Genomic DNA, 24344 nt, shown 5'->3' with positions numbered 1-24344 from the left:
TCAAAATTTAGATTTCTGAAGAAAAATTTAAATAATTTGTTCCTAAAGTATTATAAGAGAAAACATAACATTGATTACTTGATCTGACGCAGAAGATTCTGAATGGATGATCAAGATTCTGGGATTGTGGAGATAGGAAAAAATGTATTTTGAAAGAAAGCTTTTGCCCACTAATACTGTAAACAAACTCAGACCGTTTCTTTACTAATATTGACTTAGATTGATTAGATTGACACATTTCAAATTATGCAGACGATACTGATTTGATTGTCGGAAATAATAATCTTTACCGGCTAAACCAGTAACACAGTTTGAAAGAACAATTACAGACAAAAACCCACTTGGAGTGAGAAATTTACAGTTTTAAGCACATTTTTGAAATCCTCATTGAATTTCCTATTCAATAACCAGAAAAAAACAGTACAAAATTTAGTACGGCCAGTGAGAAATGCGATGTCAAAGTTTGGATTGCCAGAAACATAGTTTGAAGGGACTGTCAGTGACAAAACCGCCTGTCAAACCCACTTGGAGTATAAAATTGAGTGTTTTAAGGACATTTCTAGAATCCTTGTTAAATTTCCTATTCAATAACCTGACAAAATATAAAAGTCCAAAGAAAAAAGTGGTGTCAAAGTTTGGATTGCCAGAAACACAATTTGACACGACAGTCAGGGACAAAATAGCCTGTAAAACCCACTTGGAGTGAGAAAATGACTGTTTTAAACACATTTTTGGAATCCTTATTGAATTTCCTATTCAATAACCTGAAAAAACAGTAAAAAATTTGGTACAGTCAAGAGAGAAAAGTGGTGTCAAAGTTTGGATTGCCAGAAACATAGTTTGAAGGGACCGTCAGGGACAAAATCGCCTGTCAAACCCACTTGGAGTATGAAATTGAGTGTTTTAAGGATATTTCTAGAATCCTTGTTAAATTTCCTATCCAATAACCTGATAAAATATAACAAAATTTGGTAAAGTCCAAAGAGAAAAGTGGTGTCAAAGTTTGGACTGCCAGTAACGCAGTTTACAAGAACAATCACGGACAAAATAGACTGTAAAACTCACTTGGCGTGAGAAAATGATGAGCACATTTTTGGAATCTTCATTGAATTTCCTATTCAAAAACCAGAAAAAACAGTAAAAATTTAGTACAGTCAGGGAGAAAAGTGGTGTCAAAATTTGGACTGTCAGAAACACAGTTTGACATGACAGTCAGGGACAAAATAGCGTGTAAAACCCACTTGGAGTGAGAAAATTACTGTTTTAAGTACATTTTTGGAATCCTTAGTGAATTTCCTATTCAATAACCCGAAAAAACACTACAAAATTTGGTACAGTCAAGAGAGAAAAGTGGTGTCAAAATTTGGACTGTCAGAAACACAGTTTGACATGACAGTCAGGGACAAAATAGCGTGTAAAACCCACTTGGCGTGAGAAAATGACTGTTTTAAGCACATTTTTGGAATCTTTATTGAATTTCCTATTCAAAAACCAGAAAAAACAATACAAAATTTAGTACAGTCAGGGAGAAAAGCGGTGTCAAAATTTGAACTGTCAGAAACACAGTTTGAAAGAACAGTCAAATACAAAATCGCCGGTAAAACCCACTTGAAATTAGAAAATGACTGTTTTAAGCACATTTTTGGAATCCTTATTGAATTTTCTATTTAAAAACCAGAAAAAACAGTACAAAATTTAGTACAGTCAGGGAGAAAAGTGGTGTCAAAGTTTGAACTGCCAGAAATACAGTTTGAAAGGACAGTTAGGGACAAAATTACATATAGTGAGTTTGTATAATTGTATTGTTACAATATGGTTACTTTACTAGTTTTGCTAAGAAATATATTTCAAAGTTACTAAATGTGGGATACAGAACAAAATCCGAACCTGGAATAAGCAGTTGCCAATGAGTTGCATATTTTTTTCAATGCATTACGTGTCGTTACGTCTCGGACACACCATTGAGATGTCACTTAAAATATTATAAATGGTCTAATTTTTGTTTGGGCACAATGATCTTAATCGGCAAATTTCGTCCCGGTAGAAAAACGGGAAACACGATATTTTAAACGGTAATGACGGGGCTGCCGATTTTTATCGAGGATCTGTTGTTATTCGATCTTTTTTTTTTCTGTCATCATTGTCGGTATACTGTGCGTGTAAAATTTGTCGCCTATATCAAATTCGTAGCCCAAGCCGTGATTCACCTCTTTATACAGGACCATCCTTTGGTTGTTAAGATAAATTACACGGTCGTATCGACAAAACTGACCATTGTTTCGCCCACATGTCCCCTGGTAATAGAATACAAACAATCGCGAAGGTGGATGGAAAACGACCAAGCCCTTTGAAACCGCCTGTTTCATTTCGTATTTTTCGGGTTTCTTAGATTGTTCACCAACAATTTCTACTTAGGTTAAGGGTATTTAATGTGTGGGCAAACCGTTAATGTTGTATAAAGTTTAAACAATGCTAGAAAAGTTTCTAATGTTAAAATACTCTTGTTTAGTAACATTTACTTATTTATTGTGGTAATTTCTCAGCAAATTTTTTTAACGTTCCTGTTTGCAAGAAAGAAAGTATTCTTCCAAATGATAGAAGAACATTGATCCAAGAAACTTGAAATTATTTCTGACTGTGGATACCAGCCAATGAAACGTAATAATATTTGCAGAAAAAGAGATCAATAAATCATAATCAATTTTCAATTTCAGAATTTAACGACTATTGGTTAGCTTTTCCATACTCTGGAGCATAAATAACCGCAGGATAGATTTGGAAAGCAGAGTAAAGGTATAACCATTAAATATTCTTCCTCTAAGTTTAGAAAAGCAGAATTAACTGGACTTAACTAGCTTACAATTTTCTAGTGTGGTAACTCGTGTTGTTTCCCATCAAAATTTCATTCGAATCAAGATTACGATGGTCACCAAATTAACTACTGGTAGTACAGCTATCTTGCATAGATCTACAAGTGGCCTAACAAGAAGCGGACACGAAATTCGGTGCCTCATTACAAACGCCCACGTATCGCGGACCAGAAAATCCTCCTTTCGGTTGTCGGAAGAAGAGACTCGAGTAAAAGAAGAAACCGCGATGACCGGTAGATAGACGCGGCCACGTGTAGGCACGTCTTTAGATAGTCCGATATCAACCATGGGAATCATCTACGAAAAGGTCTCAACACGCGGAAACTGCAATCCCTAACTTTTTTCCACTTCTTGTACTTTCTCTTCTCTCTCTCTAGTAAATATCTGCGAACCGAATCGCAGTTTTAGATTCTGGGGTTATATACACAAAGAGGTGACGATTTATTCGTATGTGTGCGTGTAATAAAATGTGTTGGCTTGCATAAAAAGCATTTTTCACATAGCAGGAGGGCAGGACGTCCGGATCTCGGCCTCAGGGGTCAGGAAGGCGAAACCTGCAGGGGTCAGTGGTCATCTTAGTACGTGGGAGTTCTCGCACGGCTTCTATTGTTACCCAATGCAGGCGGCCTCGGTGTTTAGCTGCCTTTGTGGGACTGAGAAACCCAGGGTTGGCATTATCGCCTTTTTCCTGCTAACAGAATGGAAACTTTTATAAAAATAACCCAGATCACTCTCTGCAGCTTGGCTAATTTTTTCCTCTCAACTCGTGAAATAAAACTGTTTATATTGGACGGACATGAATAGGCTTCTGGTTTGCATTCATTGTTCCACCGCCGGCAATATTGTAATTACGGCTACCTGTTTCGAAACGCGATTAATAACATGCGATTTAAATGTCGTCCGGCAATAAGGAAACCCATAAAATGTGTCTCGGCCATTGAATACGTTAAGATGTTATGTTGAGCGACGTTTGGCTCTATTATTGCTAAAACGTATGCTACGCTTTTTTAGCGAATACTGATGAATTTCCTTTACTCCATTACTCAGACTTTGCTGTTAAGTTTGTGGGTGGGCTCTTCTGTATTGTCACCAAACGCAATTTCTAACAGCTAATTAACTAAAATATTTTTGCTCTATTTTCTGTCATATTTGTAGTGCAAATGAATGGTTTCACTTAGATTATAACAAGAGTGATCCAACAAATGACAATTTAAATATAACCATAAGACTTTCTTAGTGAAATCTGACCCAAATCTGTACTTACCAGTCCAATCGACATGTAGTTGCTGTTACAGTCACATCTTTTCCAAATGACAAATATACAAACTCCTAACACTCATTCTGAAAACCAACTGAATTATTTCCGATCTCTCAAATATTCTCAAACCAAATTTGATACACGAAATAATCTTATTAAATGTCACAAGAATAAATAATATCGAGTTATTATAAGTTCACCAGTGGCGAAGACGATGGGTAATCAGTATTAATAATTTCAGTAATAAGTAAAAAAATAACAGCAACACCACCAGATATATCAAATTCATGTCATTCATTATTGCTACATTTAAATTATCTATTATTCAACTAGAAGAAATTTGAAAATGCTTTTACTTTTTACAAACCTAGAATATGCCGACTTTATGAGAGTATTTTGTGAATCAAATTTGGTAAGAGAATATATGAAAGTTCGGAAAAAAAATAACAAAAAAAATGTATTTGAAACTTTATTACCCTGTGAAATGAAGACTTGACAAATGTTTATAGGAGTAGCCCACCTTAAAATGTGCTTTTTTTAACCACGCCTGAAGTGCAGATCATAAAACTTTAAACAGCCTGTATATGGTAAACAAATGTTTTTCAACTGATCTTTTGTACTGTTTTTAAAGTTTTTGGAATTATTAGGAAGCAAAGCAAAAGTGGAGTTACAAAAAAACCTGTATCTTGACTAGTAGAATTTTCCCACAAATTTTCTGTTTTCCTGAAATAATCTGAGAAATTTTGTAGATGTAAAATCTAGGTCAAAGTTACGGTCTGATCGACTTGAAAGCCTTAATAAGTAATTTTGCAGAAACCTTTAGGAAAAAGATTTAACTATTTCCTGCACCAGATTAAGACGTGATTTTATAATTTTCCAAACCTACTTGTAAAAATGACATGATTATGTGCTATTATGCTAGTCGTAGATAATGAGAATAAACTCTGAAGTGTAGATCCAAATTTCTTGTTTAGCTGTTTTAGTCAAATCAAATCATTCACATTTCACGTTCAAGTGTATTACTATGTACTTTGTAGTGGCTTTTGTAAATAGTATAAAGTGTTAGCAACCCAAACCGGTCATTAAAAATTTATATTATTAATAGAAATTTGAAATTTTGGAATTAAAAAAAATTTGTTAGGTGCTATGTTTTAAAAATATTTTAATTATTTTATTATATTTTCATTTCTATCACTTGATTTGATGATGTCAACTTGCTTATTTTAATTGGAACACCCTGTATATTATTATATTTTTAAATAGGGTACTCACATGTTTCAATTCGAGGTTGAGTTTTGATAAAACAGCTTAAACTTTATTTTTAGTGTTAAAAAGAGCAAAATCTAATTATTAAATCATATCAAACTAAAGTATCTACTCATTAGGGCAACATAAAAATTCCAAATGCATATTAAAAAAAAACAAGTTTCTAAGTACACTAGGTATAATTTTTTGGCACATCATTAAACAAAACGAACGAAATAAAGTCCAGGTCCGTATTTGAAAATTTGAAGTTGATGATGGTATCTAGAAAACAAAACGTCAAAGATGAAAACTAAAACTATTTTCTTGAAATTTGACTTTTTCGGTTTTTGTCAGATATCTCCGGATGTAATTAAAATTTGTTGGATTTTTTTTAACCAAATTATGTGGCAATAAAAGCGCAACTTTGCCTCCATTTAACTTAAGCTCTGTCAACTATAGTTACTTACTTACTAATCTTACAGTTAAGATATAGGAATTAACCAATATCCTTTAGGAGTAGAAAAAAAACCATTTTGTAGATAGGCACATATGGTGGCTGACTTTCTACGGACATAAATTATAAAAGAGAAATACAAGGAAGTTTGTGGTGGATTCAAAGAAAATGTTTAGACCACGTGTATTGCCGTCAAATCAGACGCTCATCAGACACGCAAGAAAGTTTTCCGTTCAACTAACATGAAGAGATGTCTTGTGCTGCACACGATATTGTCATAGCGGAAAAAATTGTGAAATAGGGGACGTGTATTCAAAGAATCTCGAGTAAAAATCTGTCTTTAAATCTCAAAACTCCCGGTGCATATATCATATTTTATTGAAACGTGTTAGCTTTGGATTTGTCTGCCAAACGACTTCGTGCACTCGATTATATAACGTGGTGAAATCAGTAGATTGTTGCCAGAATATGAGTTTGGACGTTGGCCGAGTTTAATCTGATAAATGAAGTCGGTAAAAGTGAGGGGAACTGAATTTGACACTATGAAAGGCTAAAACGATGAAAGGGCCAGCTAAAAAACCAATTAGCTTTGTCCCCCCATTCACGGTTTCCAACTTTGAACTGAAATAAAGTTAATAGAAAACAAACGAGTGTAGATACGATCGGAATTAAATTGTTGTGGTGAGTCTGAGGAACGTGGCCTGCATGCTCAAAATCGTACAAAGCGGCATCGACTTTTTACTTGGATGTTATACGAGGGGAGACTTTCAAATTTAAAGATTTTAGCGTGGCGTTAATTGTATGACCTCCGAGCCTAAAGCACACAGCATTCATTCAGCTTTTTTCTTCTGCAATCTAATGTCCATTGTCGTTGTGAGAACATCAAAGATAATACGTAAAACCGCTGAAAGAACAGTTTCCTGTACTTAATTATGGGAGCATCTCAGTTCACCAGTGGACTTCTTGCGTTGACCAGAATACTGTTTCAACCCGGTAATTAGCCATTGTTACTTGAATACAGTTCTCACCTAAGTTACACTTCGCTTTCTTAGATAATGATGGTTATTGAATATATTTATAATAATCTACACAAAAAATTTTTGAACTGTAACAAAGGTTTGAGTTAACTGAAACTAAAATTGAACAGCAGATATTTAGAAATGTTTTGCCTATTGTCTAATAAGCCACATGTATTTTAGTATCAAGGTCAGAAAACCATGATGTCAAAAGTATAATGGCACCTTTACACCTTGTTTCATCGTATAAAAATCATGCGGGTCAAAAACAGGGTTCGCCTGCATAAAAGTGACCAGGGCGATAGTCAGATAAGGTCAACGTGTTCCCAATACTTAAACGTTCACGAACTTTGCTACTGCATTTTTTGGGATGTATTACTCTTTAGGATTTTGGAAAAAAAATTGAGCGAAGACCGACGGCTAACACCCGTCGAGTCGTGTTCTTTGTTTGATCTTTCAAAGCTTCCAATGTCGTGTACCCAAAATAACGCGTTTATTTTCATTGCCAGGAGGTTCAATAATCTTCAAACACTGACCAGACGCTCTCCCGGCTATTTTTGCCTGGATTCTGCGAGCCGACTAAGGCCAGACCAAAAGAAAAGCAAATCATCTAAAAAGTCATTGGCCAGTAGTGATGACCCTTTTTGTGTTTGGCTGATGTATATCCGACAAAAAAGTCACACCTGATCGCATACATGTGCGCCTACACACAAGTCGAATTTTGAGAAAAATTGCACAACTACACAATAGTGGATAAGAAGTGGGCATTGAGACACCTTATTCGACATTTAATCCGGCTACCCTTTGAAATCGAATTCCATCGGACAATGGACTCCATCAAGATTGCGTTAAAGAAGATTAAATGTGATTGACTGTGTGATGGCCGAGCCCCGGTCTGTCTGATCGTGACGCAGTTCGCATTCATACATCACGGTCATTCGTAAAGAAGAAAGTTGATTATTTTAGATTTAGGTTTGGCCCCGATTGCGTTGCTGGTTTTAGGTAAAATCGACAAGATAAAACTGGCATTCCCATGACCAAGTTCTTCTGTGATCCTCGCCCACGAGTGTCGAAGCGGAATTATATGCGGGAAACTCGATTGTACCCAGTAACCACCGTTTTCTTCTATTTGTTACGTTACTAACGGTAACAATTAAACTAACAAATAAGCCGTGCTACAGGGACCTCACGAGAAGATAATAATAGGTTATCAATTTGTAATTTTCACGCTGTAAAGCGGTTGCCAATCTAGGATCAGAGGTGCCGATAATGGGTACTTATTTGTTAGTCTGTACAACCACTGTCTTAAAATATAATTAAAAATAAGATACTGGTACTATTTTTTTAAAAGTATATAGAGGAAATAATCTTTGCAAACACTAAATCAAGCTTATGGTACAATATGTAGGTAGGTAAGTTGATAGCAGCAAATTTTCTTATATGTATACCTTGTCTAAGCTGTACTGTACCATTTAAATTACATTCTGTATTTTGTACGCTATAGCGTTGTACATTTTTAATAATTCCTTTTGGTCCTAGTAAAATCTGAAGCCAATTTGAAATTGTATAGCTTCTCTGAACTACTCAGAAACTTTTGACAGTTGTGATGATGGACAAGATGATAGACAAAGTACTAAACTGTTATCTACCGTCACTTCTGCCAATTTTTTCACCGTAAAGCTGTAAATACGACTAATCGAATAGTTTTGCGAAGATGACATTTCAGTTTGCATTTTATAGCTTCACTGCACTACTGGGGGACTTTTGACAATTGTAACAGCAGTCACGTGATTATAGACAATGTCTTAAACTGTTCTGACGTCAACTCGGTCAAATTTGGCACTGTCGAGCTGTAAATCCAGCTTGCAAACTGATTTTGAAAAGATCTGAAGCCAATTTGTAATTTTATAGCTTCATTGCCCTGCTAAGAAACTTTTGACAGTTGTGATAGCTGTCATGTAATTATGGACAATATATTAAACTGTTATCTGACGTCACCTCTGTCAAATTTGACACCGTAAAGCTGTAAATACAACTTATCGAATAATTTTTGTAAAGATGAAAATAAAGTTTGCATTTTATAGCTTCATTGCACTGCTAAGAAACTTTTGACAATTGTGACAGCAGTCACGTGATTATAGACAATGTCTTAAACTGTTCTGGCTGTTCATTTCGGTCAAATTTGACACTGTTTTCTAGTAGATCAATTTTAGTTTAGTTTTTGTTTTGGTTACTAGTAGGAAGAAGGGAAGAAGAAGAAAGACAAGACAATTAACATTTTATAGATACACTGATATATTCTTTTATTAGTTGTTTTTATTCCATTAAATTAAAGGTTAACTTTGCATAAGCAGAGAAAACCACTTCTCTGCCCTGATCTCCTTTTTTTCAACACAAGAGATTATTATGATGTTAATTATAACCATATAGATAATACCCATTTATACTCTTGTCAGTGAGCTTTTAAGGCAAATCGATCAAAGAGGGTTAAAAAGTACAAGCACAAATAAATAATAACTTGATTTAAGTTTATTAATAATTGTTAATCAATATTTTAAGGATTTTTCTTTACTAAAGTGGTGACAAAACTTGATGATGAAGAAAGGTTCGAAGTACTAATTCCCCAACTTTGGCTTGTGAACACTATGTAGAAGTATATTTAAGTCATCAACAGCCCACTGTTTTTGAGATTGTTTAATTTTTTGTAAATTCAGATTTAGATATTTTAGATTTTTTTTTTTCAGTTTGTTTATAGTATAAGAGAAAGAGCAGATAAGCACCCCAGTTATGATTGTTTATTAAGAGTCATGCAATAAAACTAAAAAGTATATCTTTTAAATGCCACATTCGCAGATTTCATATGGTAACCCAGTACCCGGTCTAAATGTTACAGATTTTGTTTTCATTACAATGAAATAACTGTGGTAAATCCAATAACTCATTACCAGAAATTTACTATTTGCACATTGCATCTTAATTTTGGTTAAGCATGGTTTAAACATCTTTTAAGGCAATTAATATAGAGGAACTTTTCAAAATTGAATCCATTCAGGTCATGAGAGTAACTTGGTTTCTGGTGGTTTAGACTCTAATTGGAACCCTGAGCTATTAGTGTTAATAGCTCACTAGCACCTTTTCCAAATTTTTTTTTCCTATATAAGGTACATCACCTTATTAGGTTTTACTATTATCCATGTATAGTAGTATTGCGAGTAAATCAAAGTACATTAATTATAAAGTTTTTAATAAAATAAAAGATGTTTGTTTCCGGGTCGTGTTGATAAATCGTTGAAAATTCCAAAAAATTACCATACCAGCATTTTGTGCATACAATTACACCGTTTGCCTCCGCTCAGACCCATATAGCACCCATTAAAAAGCCATCCATCATCCAATAATAATTAAAATTGGCTCGTCTCCATCAACTACACATCATTATTCAACTGTCTGTGAAACCTTATATTTTAACATATTATTTGAGTGACCATTTTTCCGTTTGACCTCAGCGGCCGTATATTTTACCGCGCCCAACGCAGGTCAACATGGAATACATTTTCATAAGTAATTTTTGAATAAGCAATGAACATGACCTTTTGACAAACAATGCATTGTGTGGTCTCTCCTTTCACGTCGGACGAGATATTGACCAAAAAATCTCCGCACCGGATATTCCAGTGGTTTTTCTAATCAACTTGGACGCTCTAGTGGAAAAATGAACGTTACAGTGTTAGTTTCGCATCTTTTGTGCTATCGGGTGCGTGACTTCATTGAGAAATTTACTGTTAATCTTATTACACCGATTTTCTGTAGCAACGAAGAAAGAGGGACTAAAAAACTAAATTCAAAATAATGACAGTGTTGTAGAGATAAGATGCTTAAACGAACACATCCCGTTTGGACGGGATGTCCCCCAGGAAACGGCGATTTGTGGCAATTATCAAGAGGTCAGAGGCCGCCGGCCACTTCCGCACTCTCGTTGATGAATCTGTTGGATTTTTACTTGTTAATACCCTGACACCGGTCCTCATTAAGTAATTGATGTTTTAGTTTAATGGGGTCGTCTGTTTTAAAGAGTTAACACCTCCGGGCAGGATTACATTGGACCACTGTGACTATATTAACAAGTTGAAATCCGAAATCATAGAATTTAATAAAAAAGTAAGGTGACTTCGTGTATCACGCCGAAGCCCTGTTAAGTTCCGTCACGTGTCACGAACTCGCCACTCGAGTTATCTACGAAAAAGACGACATCAGGAACACATCCAAAAGGACCGTGAATCCTGCCCACGTGTATGACGACTAAGCGTCTTTTACGGGAACGAAAGTCGTGTGCTGGAACTGATAAGATTTTTCTCTTGATTGATTTCAACTGAAAATACCAACTTTTTGAGTGTCTGCTCGCAGCACGATCTAACAGTAAAACTGCACCCTATTAATTATAGCCCCAGTATGTCGCAGCTGTTGCGAAAGCAAAAATACTGTACGTACGATTACATCGAATTACATTCGGTCAAAAGACCCCGAAAAAATGGGTCACGTGGCTGCTTTTTGTCGGTTTTGTGTCCACCCCAATGTCCATAAGCAACCCCCAGCAAAGATCCTCTGCTCGCTGCTTAATAGTCACAGCGTACAATGAATATATTGATTCATTTCCTATTTTTGGGGGCAATAAAAATATTATGTTGGGTAGTTTTTGTGCTACTAAACTTACAGGGTGACTGTCCAGGCTTGAAACCTGAAATAGGAATTGTGATTTGCTTCTGTATTTTCATAAACTAATTTTGCTTCATTAATGATATGTAAAGTAGCACTACAGAGGATTTCCAAAAAAACGTGTCTGGCCAACTTTTTTTAAAATGGACACTGCTGTCAGTTTAGAAAAATAATAAGTCTTTTGCCTTCCTGTTTTGCTTCTTCTCACTTTTAGATGTATTATAACCTATTAAGTTGTAGCAGACTAATTTAGGGATGGTACCCTTTGACCAAATGCGAAGATACGCTAAATAATTCAAGGACTAAAGAAAATAGAGTTTTTTTAACCAAATATAATTTTTACTTCACTTCAATGATAATCAATGTCTTAAAAAATACAAAACCCGTTATGAGAGACGGGACTAGGTCGTAAGATCATTAATTCCATCATGGAATCTTTTTAAAAAAAATTGATTATTTATTACACATGATTATGTAATGTATTATGCCCACACATCCTGTTGAACTACACTGTTTTTCAATAGTGACCACTTGATACAACATGGGTAATTCGACCCTAAAAGGACGCGGGTGAGCGGATATACCACTGAACTAAAAAGATTTTTCAATATAATCAATACGCTTTGGATCTAAGCTGACATCCGGTCAAAAATCCCGTTTTAGGTAGCACTAGTAATGCGATCACTTTGTATACAAATAAAGCACAATACACCCATGTTGTCGCCGTTCTTTTGGGGCTTACAACGCCTCCGATTTTATACTGGATGAACAACGACTCTTTATCATACCGGATCTAGTAAATTTTTACTTATCTACTGCATTAAGTTGTTAAAACTTGGCAATTTAACGCTTAAGAATCGTAGAAACCAGGAACAAACAAGCGAAAAGTTTCTTAAATGAGAAATTACATAATAGACCAGCAGCACCTTTGTGACAATGTGTGCCTCCAAAGTCGAAAACTTTGTTATCTCCGGATAATTCCGAAATTACATTTCGGTTGATGGTCAGGGAAACTAAAATAAGACGAAAGGACTGCTGCTCTTTCGTAAAGTCCTCCCTTTAAACAGATTAGGAACTTTAAAGTTTGGGACAAGATTAGAATTTAGAATCTGACTGAAATAAGTTCTTTGAGACTAATTTGAACCAAATACTTTCTTTTTCTCTCTCTTTTTCTCTGTGACGTGACTTTAAAGACAAAAAGGAGCATCTTCCGCGTTACAACGTTTTTCCCATTGACTCGTGATACGATAAATTCTAATAAATCTCTTCAATTACACAGAGGCCGTCGTTACTTAGGTTTGGAATCACACACACGGCGTAAACGTTGAAAATTTCGCATATAAACTACTCGACAACAAAAGTAGACCGTTAACTTCACGACTATTTTCTTATTTGAAACTACATTAAGTGCGACATTTAAAACTGCATTATTTTCAAGCTTTTATGGCACCAAATTCGCTGACTGCGTGAACTTTGAGGTTCTAAAACGGGCATAAAAATTAGGTCGTGTGAGTGGTTCTTTTTTAGAACAATTGAGGTTAAGCTTTTCAAATAATTTAGGTTTTATGGTGTTTGAAAGTGTTTTGTCCTTTTTGGATAAGCAGGAATCCTAACTAAAGTTGTATGAAGAAGTTAAAACCTAAAAATTGAAGGGAGCTAAATGTAAAGATTGCGCAGGCCTTCTTATTGTCCCAGACACACTATAGAAACAATATTTGAAGAAGGTTTTTGAAGAAAATTAAAAAAACAGTATTTTTAGTATTTGACAGTATTTTCAGGCAAAAACTATACCTTTTTTTCAATTTTTCTTTCTCTTACAATAAGAAACATATAGAAGCTTTCCAAAAAGACTAATATTTTTAACTAACCTAGATTGTTTTTACTTAAACCCATAAATGCCTTTTTTTAACGGTTTTCCCATGTAAATACTTACATTATTTTAAACTAGACACTATTGTTTTCATTCTTTTTATTTTGTGTTCTTGATTCTTCTTTCACTATTCCTGTCAATCTGCATTTTTGCCTTTTCACTCTGCTTTTGCTTTTGTACACGACTTTTTTTGTTTGTTGATTGTTCCATGTGTTCTTCTTTTTGTCTCAATGATTCTTTGTGGTTTCTGTTCCGAATAATGTTGTTAAAACGTTGTTTTGTTTTTGTCTTTTGTATCTAAATTTTATCATCATATTAGTTACTAGATTGTATTTTATTCTTCCTATATTTTTTCATTAACTGTTATCGTCTACTTTGTTGTATTCCGTTCTTTCTGGATATTGCTCTCTCGTCGACTGTGAATATTGAGTACAACAGGAATCGTTGTTTCTAATACAAAATTCCATTGGTAAAAGAGTTGCGGATATATCTGGAAAAGAACAACTAATTAAATATTGATTTTTACCTTTTCCATAATTTAGTTAAAGTTATTGAACTTTCAACGTTCAGACTAAAATTTTTCTAGGTTTGCTGTCAACACTATACAGAGTGGTCAAATATAACACAGTTATACACTGTTAAATTTGGTCTACTGTCGTATTCAGGGTGAACAAAATAGGATTTCATTGGCTTAAAGTATAAAAATAAATCACCCTGTAAAGGTCAAAATTACCTATTTGCAGATTGTTAAGTAAAAACTGTAAAATTTTAACAATCTTGTATCAAGTAAAGTTAGTTGGCACCGCTTGGCTGTAGAGGGCGTGAAAGTGAATACAACTGCGCATAATATACAGGGTATCCAGTTTGAAATAACGCAATTCCCTTCTCTTTGAATGCCATTACTACAGTTTTGAAGCAACTTCCTATTGATGACAAATTTTACCCTAAATATCTAGAAAAGTATACACTCTGTTTATAAGGCATAGTATGTCAATATGTAGCTTTGGACAAGCAGAATTCAATTGCAGACAGATATACAGGGTGTTCCGAATTGAAATACTGCAGGTTTAGGTTTAGGCCTTTGAATAAAATTACTTAAGTTGTGAGACAACTTTTTATTGAGGGTAATGATAACTTTGACTCTAAATACCCTGAAAGGCGTACACAATTGAAATCAGATTTTTCTTATTAATACATTGAGAGCTATGGAAATCTTTTGTAAAGGCGCACCTAAAATAACTAATTAAGAATGTAATCTGCAGAGCTAAAACATAATGATGCACTTGATATTCGCTAGAATAAAGATGCTAACTGTACTAAAATCCACCTGGTGCGTCCGGTCCGAGACCGATTCCCAGGCGACCGGACAATGGAATGTTGTGACAGGTACCGACTTTGCGGTCAGTGGGTATTGTGGGGTGGTTTTAAAACCGCCCCGGCATACCATCATCGCAGCAATAAATCTCGATATCTGCTTATTAGGAGGGTGAAATTTAAGGGTAGTTTTTAAATTTTAGAAAGCGGGGAAAGCCTTGACCGCTCTGAACCCATCGTCTCGATTACTTCCTGACGAGATATGCGTTCCATATGTGGTGTGGCTTGGATGGATTTTGAGATTTAGTGGTCTGGCCCTGTGGTACCTTCATTAATTATCCTGCAGAGGAAATTTCGGATCGTTGACCTGTCTCAATGATCGTTGCCACATTGTGCCTTCACTAGAGGGGTGATATTTAAATGCATTTTAATTACTTTGAGGTGTTGGTAGGTTACAGGTTGATCGGATCAACAGCAACAAAAAATGAGTACCGTAACAGGAGAATTAGCCAGTGCCAAGATCTATTCTCAGGGTATGCGACCCAGACGGGGCTTTTTTCGACCTCCTAGGCCCGTCTCAAGAGCCGAAAGCTGGTTACCAGATGGCCGCGTCCCCTGACCGTTTTTTAAGCCGCTTTTTTTATGCACACGCATCTCTACCCTCCGCGTTTTTTTCTCTTCACACACACAGGAAAGGGGCAGATTTTTTCGAAGGAACCCTACACGGAGTTCCGTTCCTAGATTAATCGAACACAAAAAACGTTTTGTACCTGGACAATGCAACAGTGCACCTCAGTTTGCACATGGGTCCCGCTGATAAAAAAGGACCACGCCATTCACTAGACCAAAAGGAAGAACGAGACAAGAGATGATAATTAAAGTACGGGCAACACATGTGCGTAAGATGGGCAAGCAAAGTATCCACTTACCGAGTCGTACGTGGGAACGTCGATCCCTTGAGTTCGAAAAAAAATAAATTAAAACTATTTGCGAAGATCTGGTGGACCGCTAGTTTTTAAGGCAGTTGCTAAGGTAAATATTAGTTTTTTTTCCTTTAATGTCTTGGTTATTTGAGACATAACAGGATTCTTCGATTTAGCGGACTTCTAGAGTACATAGCGGATTTTTTTTTCTTCTCACCAAAAAGTCTTTTTACAACTACAATGAAAATGTTACTTTAAGCTGAGTTTCCAAAAGTGGGAAGACAATGAACTCCAATGTTCCTTAAGTTGGTTCGTATTTTAAGAAATTGTTGGTAACTAAAAAAAAAATCCTCTTTGTCCTGAAGAAATCCTGTATGCCATGTTAGCAGATTTTTTCTGATCACAACTGGACTTAAAATTTCTGGGCAAATAGCCAGCTCAATCATATCAACACATTCTTCCTCTCTTCTTCTCTCCTTCTCTGACGTTTATAGAACTTAATTCTTCTTTAAAATGAGTTGTTTTTTTTTTAAATCAACCACTCAGTCTTTAATTAAATTTCTGGGCAATTTACCAGCTCAATCAAATCAACATGTTTCTCCTGTCTTCTTCTCTGGCAGTTATAGAACCTCAAATTCAAATTCTTCTTTAAAATGATTTTTAAAATAAACCACTCACTCTTCTTTTAAAGCTTCTGGACAATTAGCCAGCTCACTCAAATTAACGTACTCTTCTAATCTTCTTTGGCTTTTGAAATCAGCAACTCAGTCTTCTATCAAAATTACTGTACAATTTAGCAATTTTTCCTCTTTTCTTCTCTGATATTTATAGACCTTAAATCTTCTTTAAAATGTGTTGGTAATTGAAATCAACCAATCAGTCTTCTTCTGAAGTAAAGGGAAATTAGCCACCTCACTCAAATCGACACATTCTTCCAATCTTCTTTTCTGACGCTAATAGAACTAATTCTTCTGAAAAATATGTTGGTTTTTTGAAATCAACCACTTAGTCTTCTTTTAAAGTTTCTGAACAATTAACCAGCTCAATCAAATCAACATGTTTCTCCTGTCTTCTTCTCTGGCCCTTATAGAACCTCAAATTCAAATTCTTCTTTAAAATGATTTTTAAAATAAGCCACTCAATCTTCTTTTAAAGTTTCTGGACAATTAGCCAGCTCACTCAAATTAACGTAATCTTCTAATCTTCTTTGGCTTTTGAAATCAGCAACTCAGTCTTCTATCAAAATTACTGTACAATTTAACAATTTTTCCTCTCTTCTTCTCTGATGCTTATAGAACTTAAATCTTCTTTAAAATGTGTTGGTAATTGAAATCAACCAATCAGCCTTCTTCTAAAGTTAAGGGAAATTAGCCACCTCACTCAAATCGACACATTTTTCCAATCTTCTTTTCTGACGCTAATAGAACTAATTCTTCTGAAAAATATGTTGGTTTTTTGAAATTAGCCACTTAGTCTTTTTTTAAAGTTTCTGAACAATTAACCAGCTCAATCAAATCAACATGTTTCTCCTGTCTTCTTCTCTGGCCCTTATAGAACCTCAAATTCAAATTCTTCTTTAAAATGATTTTTAAAATAAGCCACTCAATCTTCTTTTAAAGTTTCTGGACAATTAGCCAGCTCACTCAAATTAACGTAATCTTCTAATCTTCTTTGGCTTTTGAAATCAGCAACTCAGTCTTCTATCAAAATTACTGTACAATTTAGCAATTTTTCCTCTCTTCTTCTCTGATATTTATAGAACTTATATCTTCTTTAAAATGTGTTGGTAATTGAAATCAACCAATCAGTCTTCTTCTAAAGTTAAGGGAAATTAGCCACCTCACTCAAATCAATACATTCTTCCAATCTTCTTTTCTGACGCTAATAAACTAATTCTTCTGAAAAATATGTTGGTTTTTAGAAATCAACCACTTAGTCTTCTTTTAAAGTTTCTGAACAATTAACCAGCTCAATCAAATCAACAACACTGGCATCTACTAAGCCAGTTACTAGATACAAATGAAGATTTTGATTGGTTTGTCAAAGGTGGTTAAAATCGGCCCTGCACAAAGTTTGTACCTTTTTTTCTTAATTGAACTCGACCCAATTTGCAAGGCTGAATGGTTGCATGAAAAGAATACGGGTGACAAATCACTCATTTCCGGAAGCGTAACTAATAGATTTGGGTGCTAATTACATTCCTTGGCCGCTTCCTTTTTGGGGAGATCGATTTTTTTGCGACATGTGCGAGGTAATCTTGAAGGTAACCAAAAAAAAAATCATCCCCGCTTCATTTCCTTTTTGATTATTGTTCTTGATGCCGAAAGAAAAAAGCACTTTCACCTTACACGTGTATAAAACGAACTATCCGTAATAAGCTGCCAACAATAAAAAACGTTTTTAAGGGCATCGGGTTGCGTTCAGCCGAAAAGGATCGGCCTATCCTAATACAACATTTCTCCGACAAAATGCGAAATTCAATTCTTCCTAAACCGCTGCAGCTATACAAAGCACGGTAAAAATCTCACGGTCTAAAAAAAAGATCCCAAAAAATACCTGACCTCTAATCAAAACGGACCCTTTATGGTCATCATTGTCCTAGATAGTCCAGATTTTTTATTCGATTAGGTTTCAATAACCCCAGGGGTTTCTTATAGATTAAGCCATGGTCCATTATTTTTTTGCCTATTATATTGCTCAAGGATGATGGGCAACTAATCAAAAACAGCCATAAATGACACGGTATTGCCAAATGATAATGGTTTTAATTGCAAGCATCAAATTTTATGATTTGTTCATTACTCACCGATTTTTGTTTTTCTCAAAAAAAAATTCTGATGAGAAAGCAAAAATTACCAACAATTAGCTACTAGAAACCATCCAATGACCCATTTAAATTATTGAGTACTTGACATTTTCCTATACTCGAGAAGGTAGTTGAGATTTTAATAAGCCGTGTACCCAAGCAAATAGACATTCACACTGTTTGGTTTGCTAATTACTATTGGAATTTTAATGACGCATTTATAGATGGATAGTGCGTTGTTTCGAACTTTACAATTGCAAACGAAAGGGAAAGTAACCGATTGAATCATTTCAATGGCGTCGGATATTTCCCAAAAATAAAGTATCGGCGACAAGGGGATATTATTTTCGGTCTGGACCAGCCAGCTAAAAATATCTCGTAACCCTCTCCGAGACCAGCACGTTTGTCCACCGAGCCCATGTCTTGAAGATGTTCCTCACACTGTTTCACATGTGCTGGTTTTTTCGTCCCTAGGCCTTTGTGATTATATGTTTGGTAGAGTTTATTACTTACGAATAGCCTGTATTAATTTAAAGAAAAAATGAAAAATGTTATTTTATCTTAAAACTTTAAAATCTCCTCAAATACAGTGTTTCCAACCCTTAAAAGTAACAAAAAAAAAAAAACAAAAAACAACAAGAACTACTCAACGTGGATTTGCTGATCTCAAAACAAACAAAATTTAGTCCTTTGATTTTTAAAATAAGTCACAACCCGCAAAAATCAACTCATGAAGATATAAAATGTACTTAAAATGATTTAGAGCTTTTTTGTTACTTTTAGAGCTTTATGGCTTCTTGACTGTAAACACTGTTTTGTGAAACTTTATGAACTTAATACAAGTCAACTACTATAGAAAATGCTATCTAGCTAGTATCACAAAACAGCATTTACAATCATGCTTCGAGACAAACTCGCTTCGAATCGAGCATTCTTACAATCCGACTGCTGATTTATGTCACAGCTGTCAAAAATCCTGCTCATGAAGCTCTAAAGATCATTGAACGTGAGTTTTAACTGATTGTACTAGTATTAAGAAAATTTTGTCATTTTATAGGTTCATGGAAACGATTATGAAATATGCTTAAAATACAGATACACGTCACGATTGTCCAATTTTGTGGACTTATAAATAAGCATTTAATATGATTTACAACTGTATTAACTGTAATAGTGCATTTAGATCGGTTTTCGTAAATTTATACTTTTATGAAGTGGTATTTGACAGTTACCACCACTGTGACAGATTTAAATATGTCCAAAATGGACGTTTTATATGTCAAAATTGTATTCATAGACCTAGAAGTATATTTTGTAATGATTGTACTGCTTTTAAGCAATGTTTTATAGTTTGATAGCATCATGGAGTTGTATTTGACAGTTATCATGATTGTGACAGATCGAAATATATCAAGAATAGGCAGTTATACGTCACCTGCCAAAAAAACAAGTGATAAAACTATAAAATGCATAATAATAACAATTCACACTGACTGTGTTGCTTTTAAACAGGTTTTGTAGTTTTATATCTTCGTGGAGTGGTATTTGACAGTTCTTAAGTTTGTGACAGATGGACATGTGATTAAAATAAACAGATATATGTCAGAACTGTTCTTCTTCTAACCTCGTATGTATCCGAATCGAAATTTTCAGAATTTTTTCTAGGCGTGGCCACAATTTTCGAAAAGTGGAGATATTAGCTTGATTTTCTTCTACATATAATGTCACAGCATAGTTATAAAAAAATCAATCAAAATTAAAAAAGTGTATATACATTGATATCAATTTTCTTAACTACTTTCACAACAACATTGTTATCAATAAAAATACAGGATGAAGTTCTAGGTGTGCTGTAGACCCAACCACACCGTGAAACAAAATACTCTAAAAGTTGTGGCTTTTAACATGTAAAATTTCAAACAAAAAAAGGAGTTTGAAACTATAGTCAGACTGTATTTTGAGGTTAATTTCTAGAAGTTTTATCCATCCTTAAGTTGTTGCATCCTGTCGAAAGGTAGACAAAGACACTTCGTAGGGAATAGACTACAAAACACCCTCGCATGAGGCCGAAACCATCATATGCCACCGCTAAACATGTGCTTTGGCTATATTTATATGAGACACATCGGACCGACCAGCAACGTGTCTGTAAACGGCCGACAAAAACTTAAACACGTAAACAATCCATTCTAAACAGTTTACATTGCCGTGTATAGTCATTCAATGAAATCAGATCCGTAATGTCATTAATTTCGACTTTCGATAGTAGGTTTGTTTGATTTGGAATGTTGGTTTGATAAATCGTTTGATTACTGGGTTAGAAAAATAGATGTTTGAGGGTGTGTAAAAAGTCTTGTTACGGTCCTGGTGCTAGTCAAAAAACTACTGAATATGGCCAAAATGACGACCGTTAAGCGTTCAAGGAACATATTGTATACGTAATAAACTCATCTCAGGAATTTGACTTGAGAACATATACAAAAGCTGTTTGTTTTCGTTAAGACCACCACTGAAACCAGCACATTAAAGAAACAAACCAATGGTCCTACGGTTTTATGGGAAATCCTGGATTACTAAACCCGAGACCATCCTCGAATATTTTCAATTTTTAAATGTCTGAGCGTAATTGCTTTACAATTTTGAAAGGTCGAGACTCGGGCACTCGTATATTGGCTATTCAATAGATTTGATCCTGAGGTCACATGTAAATTTAAGCGATGGCCTAGATGGACAAATGTTAAATTAATAATCGTGTTGCATTTGCAAAGTAAAACCTTCCTGTCTCTTTACCAAGCCCCCAAAAAGGACCCTACTGCAATAAAACTAAATATATCCCCGAGAACAAGGTCTGTGTCAACATTTCGGGTGGATGTACCTCAACATGAGCTTTATCCCGTTTTAAAAATAGCATCCTTCAGCTTGCGGTGGGATTCCAGTGCACAACAACGTACGTGAGCCTTAAACTTGACCGTGTTTCTGTTATAAATACACTCGAAGCTTTCAAGAGGGTGAAAAATTCTTGTGTTGGTTCCATCAGACTAAACAGCAGACTATGGCGCTTTATTGTCGACCAATAAAAAATATAAGCTAAAAGTTATGTCGAACAGAATTAGTTCCACAATGAAATATAAATAAATGGTTGCCAACCGTTATTTAATTGTGTGGTAAGTTAATCTTAAAAATTGAGCTCGACACGCAAAGACCACCTAAAAACATATGGTGTCCAAGAGACTGACCCAAACAAAAGGAAGAAAAATCCATATTTAAAATTGGCCATACCCCCTTCGCAAGCCATATAATTTCAGCGTCTCAAATAACACCTCAGGTTTGCTTAATAACACTAGCCATTGTTACGAGGACCTTTTCAGTCAACGATGATATTAATAAAACACTTATCTCTACCTCTTCACGTACAGGGATTAGAAAGTGCCATTTTACGAGCCGAACAATCGTAAAATTACCCACGGAGAATGAATGCGGAGCAGCCTAAAAATAGGAGCAGTTTAAGCAATCAAGAGACTTAAAACTCGTCTCAATTATGAAGATAAATTACGTCCGAAGGTGCCCCGTCGAAGGGGGTGGGCCGGCTGACAGATTGAAAACATCGGGACCGGAGCCCGAGAACCATTCCAAAACATTTAAACATCCCTTTTAGAGTTCGGGCGGTTGTTTAGTCTATCTGGACATAAACGATGTCGCCGCAGGGCTCTTGAACATGTCAAGGTAATCTTAATAGCTGCCGAACCAAAACCCTCTAGGTGCTTGTATAATAACAAAAAAACAAGTTTCTGGTGATCTTTATAAGGTTCTAGTTCAGTGGAGAACCATTTCCTCGGGCATAAAATTCAGCTGATCTGGTCCACCCTTGAATGTATTTGTTTTTACTTAATATTTTAAAAGTATGTTTGCATCTTAGATACTAAAAAGTAACATAACAAACTGCATATAACATACACAAGAACGGAAGGGAAAATGTTCCTAATATTCCTGATTAAAATTGCGCTTTTCTGACAATTTTCAACTCAACTTTCAAGTGGTAGTCGTGACATCATTCTAAGTTTTGTTTTGACTGTAACATTTTGCACCTCAATTGTCACATTCAAAGTTTGTTAGTTACAGGTTGATGATCCTGTTTTTGTTTTTGGTCTTTTGAAAACTAAATATGTGAATATAAAATGATTACAAAACGATCAACATAAAAATGCAGGCATAGAAGGCGTCATTCATCCGAAAGGAGTGACTGGAAAGATGAGACCTTTCAGATCTGATTAGCATTGAATGCAGTGACGTCACGAGGGCGAGCCGGGTCAAGTTATTGTCCATGCTGGCCAGACCCGAGAATGAACCTCACCTCGTCTATTGTTTAATTTTTCGTGTTCGAACCTCCTACGTAATTCGAGTATGAATTATTGTGCATATTGGCGGACAAAGCGATTCGAGCATTAGCATGAAAAACAGCCAGAAAAACAATCGACATAAATTGCCAGAGAGTGCGATATTTGAATGTACCGAGTCAGTACCGTCTTATTTCTTCATAGTCGTGTAAACGAAGAACGAATCCTTGCCTGAGGCTCAACGGGACGAGCTTTGCCTCTTCTTCGTCTTCTTTTCACAATAGAAATCAGGTCGCAGGTCAGGCACTATACTGGCCTTTATGTAGGATTTTACTTTCGTTTGTTTGCAAAAAAACGTTTGTATATAACAAAATAATTCAACATTAAGTGTTAAGTTTAAACAAATGTATTATTATTATTATAAGGATTTGAACCACTCTTTGGACTCATCTTTGAGTTGACTACTTTGAACTAGTATCACCCGCAATGATCTAATAAATGCTGTAGATTGAAAGATTACTTGAGTTATGTGGTATTTGAATACCAATCACACCCAGTTTTGGAACGTGAATGTTATTAGATAAGGTAATTTTAATACAACTCTCATTTGTTGCATTGTTTTTGTTTATTAAATTTCATGTCGAGGTGGGTTTTCACACTTCTACAAATAGTGAAAATATAGCACTAAATTTTAGTACGTACGTATCTCATTAATGCTAAGTTTACATGTGCATGTGATTGGTCAAAAAAAGCAACGCAAACTACCCAATGTGCTAAAAATTTTTGTAAGGAACAATGTTATGAATTAGCTGTTACATAATACAACAAATTATTTAGATGAGCAGAAGAGTCAATTGTAGTTTATTTTAGAAGTTGAAATTTTAACTGGAAGGAAGAAAATGCAGAACCAAAAAATCAGATATTCTTTTTAAATTAATAATTTAGTTGATAAAACAAAATATGAAAAGTATGCTTCCAACAGGCACTAGGTTAACTCGGTGTTTCCTCCATCTTTCTTTCTTCTTACAAGAATGTGTGGAATCACGAAAATATTTTAGATGTATTCTTTATGGCCATATTATTTACTAAAATTTTTGTTGTTTGTTTTTTCGTTTTCCAGATACTGTACCTTGTATTCTTAGTTGGCCCCCCTGTACAGGGTGTCCTAATAAGCGGCTGTTTCTCGAAAACTAAACATAGTATGGCTACGAAAATATTTGTTTATTAGTAAATATGGCCAAGGGAAAATGCTGAATGAATCTCCTGAAATAAAATGGTGGGAGTAGTCTCAAAAACGGCTAATCGTAGAAACTTCGTTTTTGCGTCATTTTAAGGAGCATTTTCTGTCCTGTAGAGTGTCTCAATACAATGTTTTCGGTCTTTTCGATAGAGGGCGTTCGTACAAAAATTGCACTTTCATCTTAGATATCTCGAAAAAATCAAATGCAATGGTATAGCTTCCTATTACTTATTCCATAAGCAGTCAGATTATCTATCGTTGTGTGAAAAAAAAAGATTTGTTTTTCGTTGTTTAAGTTGAA

General features: G+C 35.1%; 1 long non-coding RNA gene across 1 annotated transcript in view; it reads right to left on the bottom strand.

The window, feature by feature from the left end:
* LOC145735886 (uncharacterized) overlaps window positions 1-18642 on the bottom strand; it is a 65649-nt gene extending 47007 nt beyond the window's left edge. Inside the window, exons 1-2 of the long non-coding RNA XR_014179776.1 lie at window positions 18470-18642; window positions 13490-13916 (exon numbers count right to left, since the gene is read on the bottom strand). This is a non-coding gene — a long non-coding RNA (uncharacterized LOC145735886). The remainder of the gene's footprint in view (window positions 1-13489; window positions 13917-18469) is intronic.
* Window positions 18643-24344: the final 5702 nt, after the last annotated feature.

This window comes from Ips typographus, linkage group LG11 (assembly GCF_016097725.1).
Source record: "Ips typographus isolate SLU linkage group LG11, UJ_Ityp_2.0, whole genome shotgun sequence".
Lineage (NCBI taxonomy): Eukaryota > Metazoa > Arthropoda > Insecta > Coleoptera > Curculionidae > Ips > Ips typographus.
Note: the sequence above shows the minus strand (reverse complement) of the source record. Positions and strands in the feature narration are given on the sequence as shown.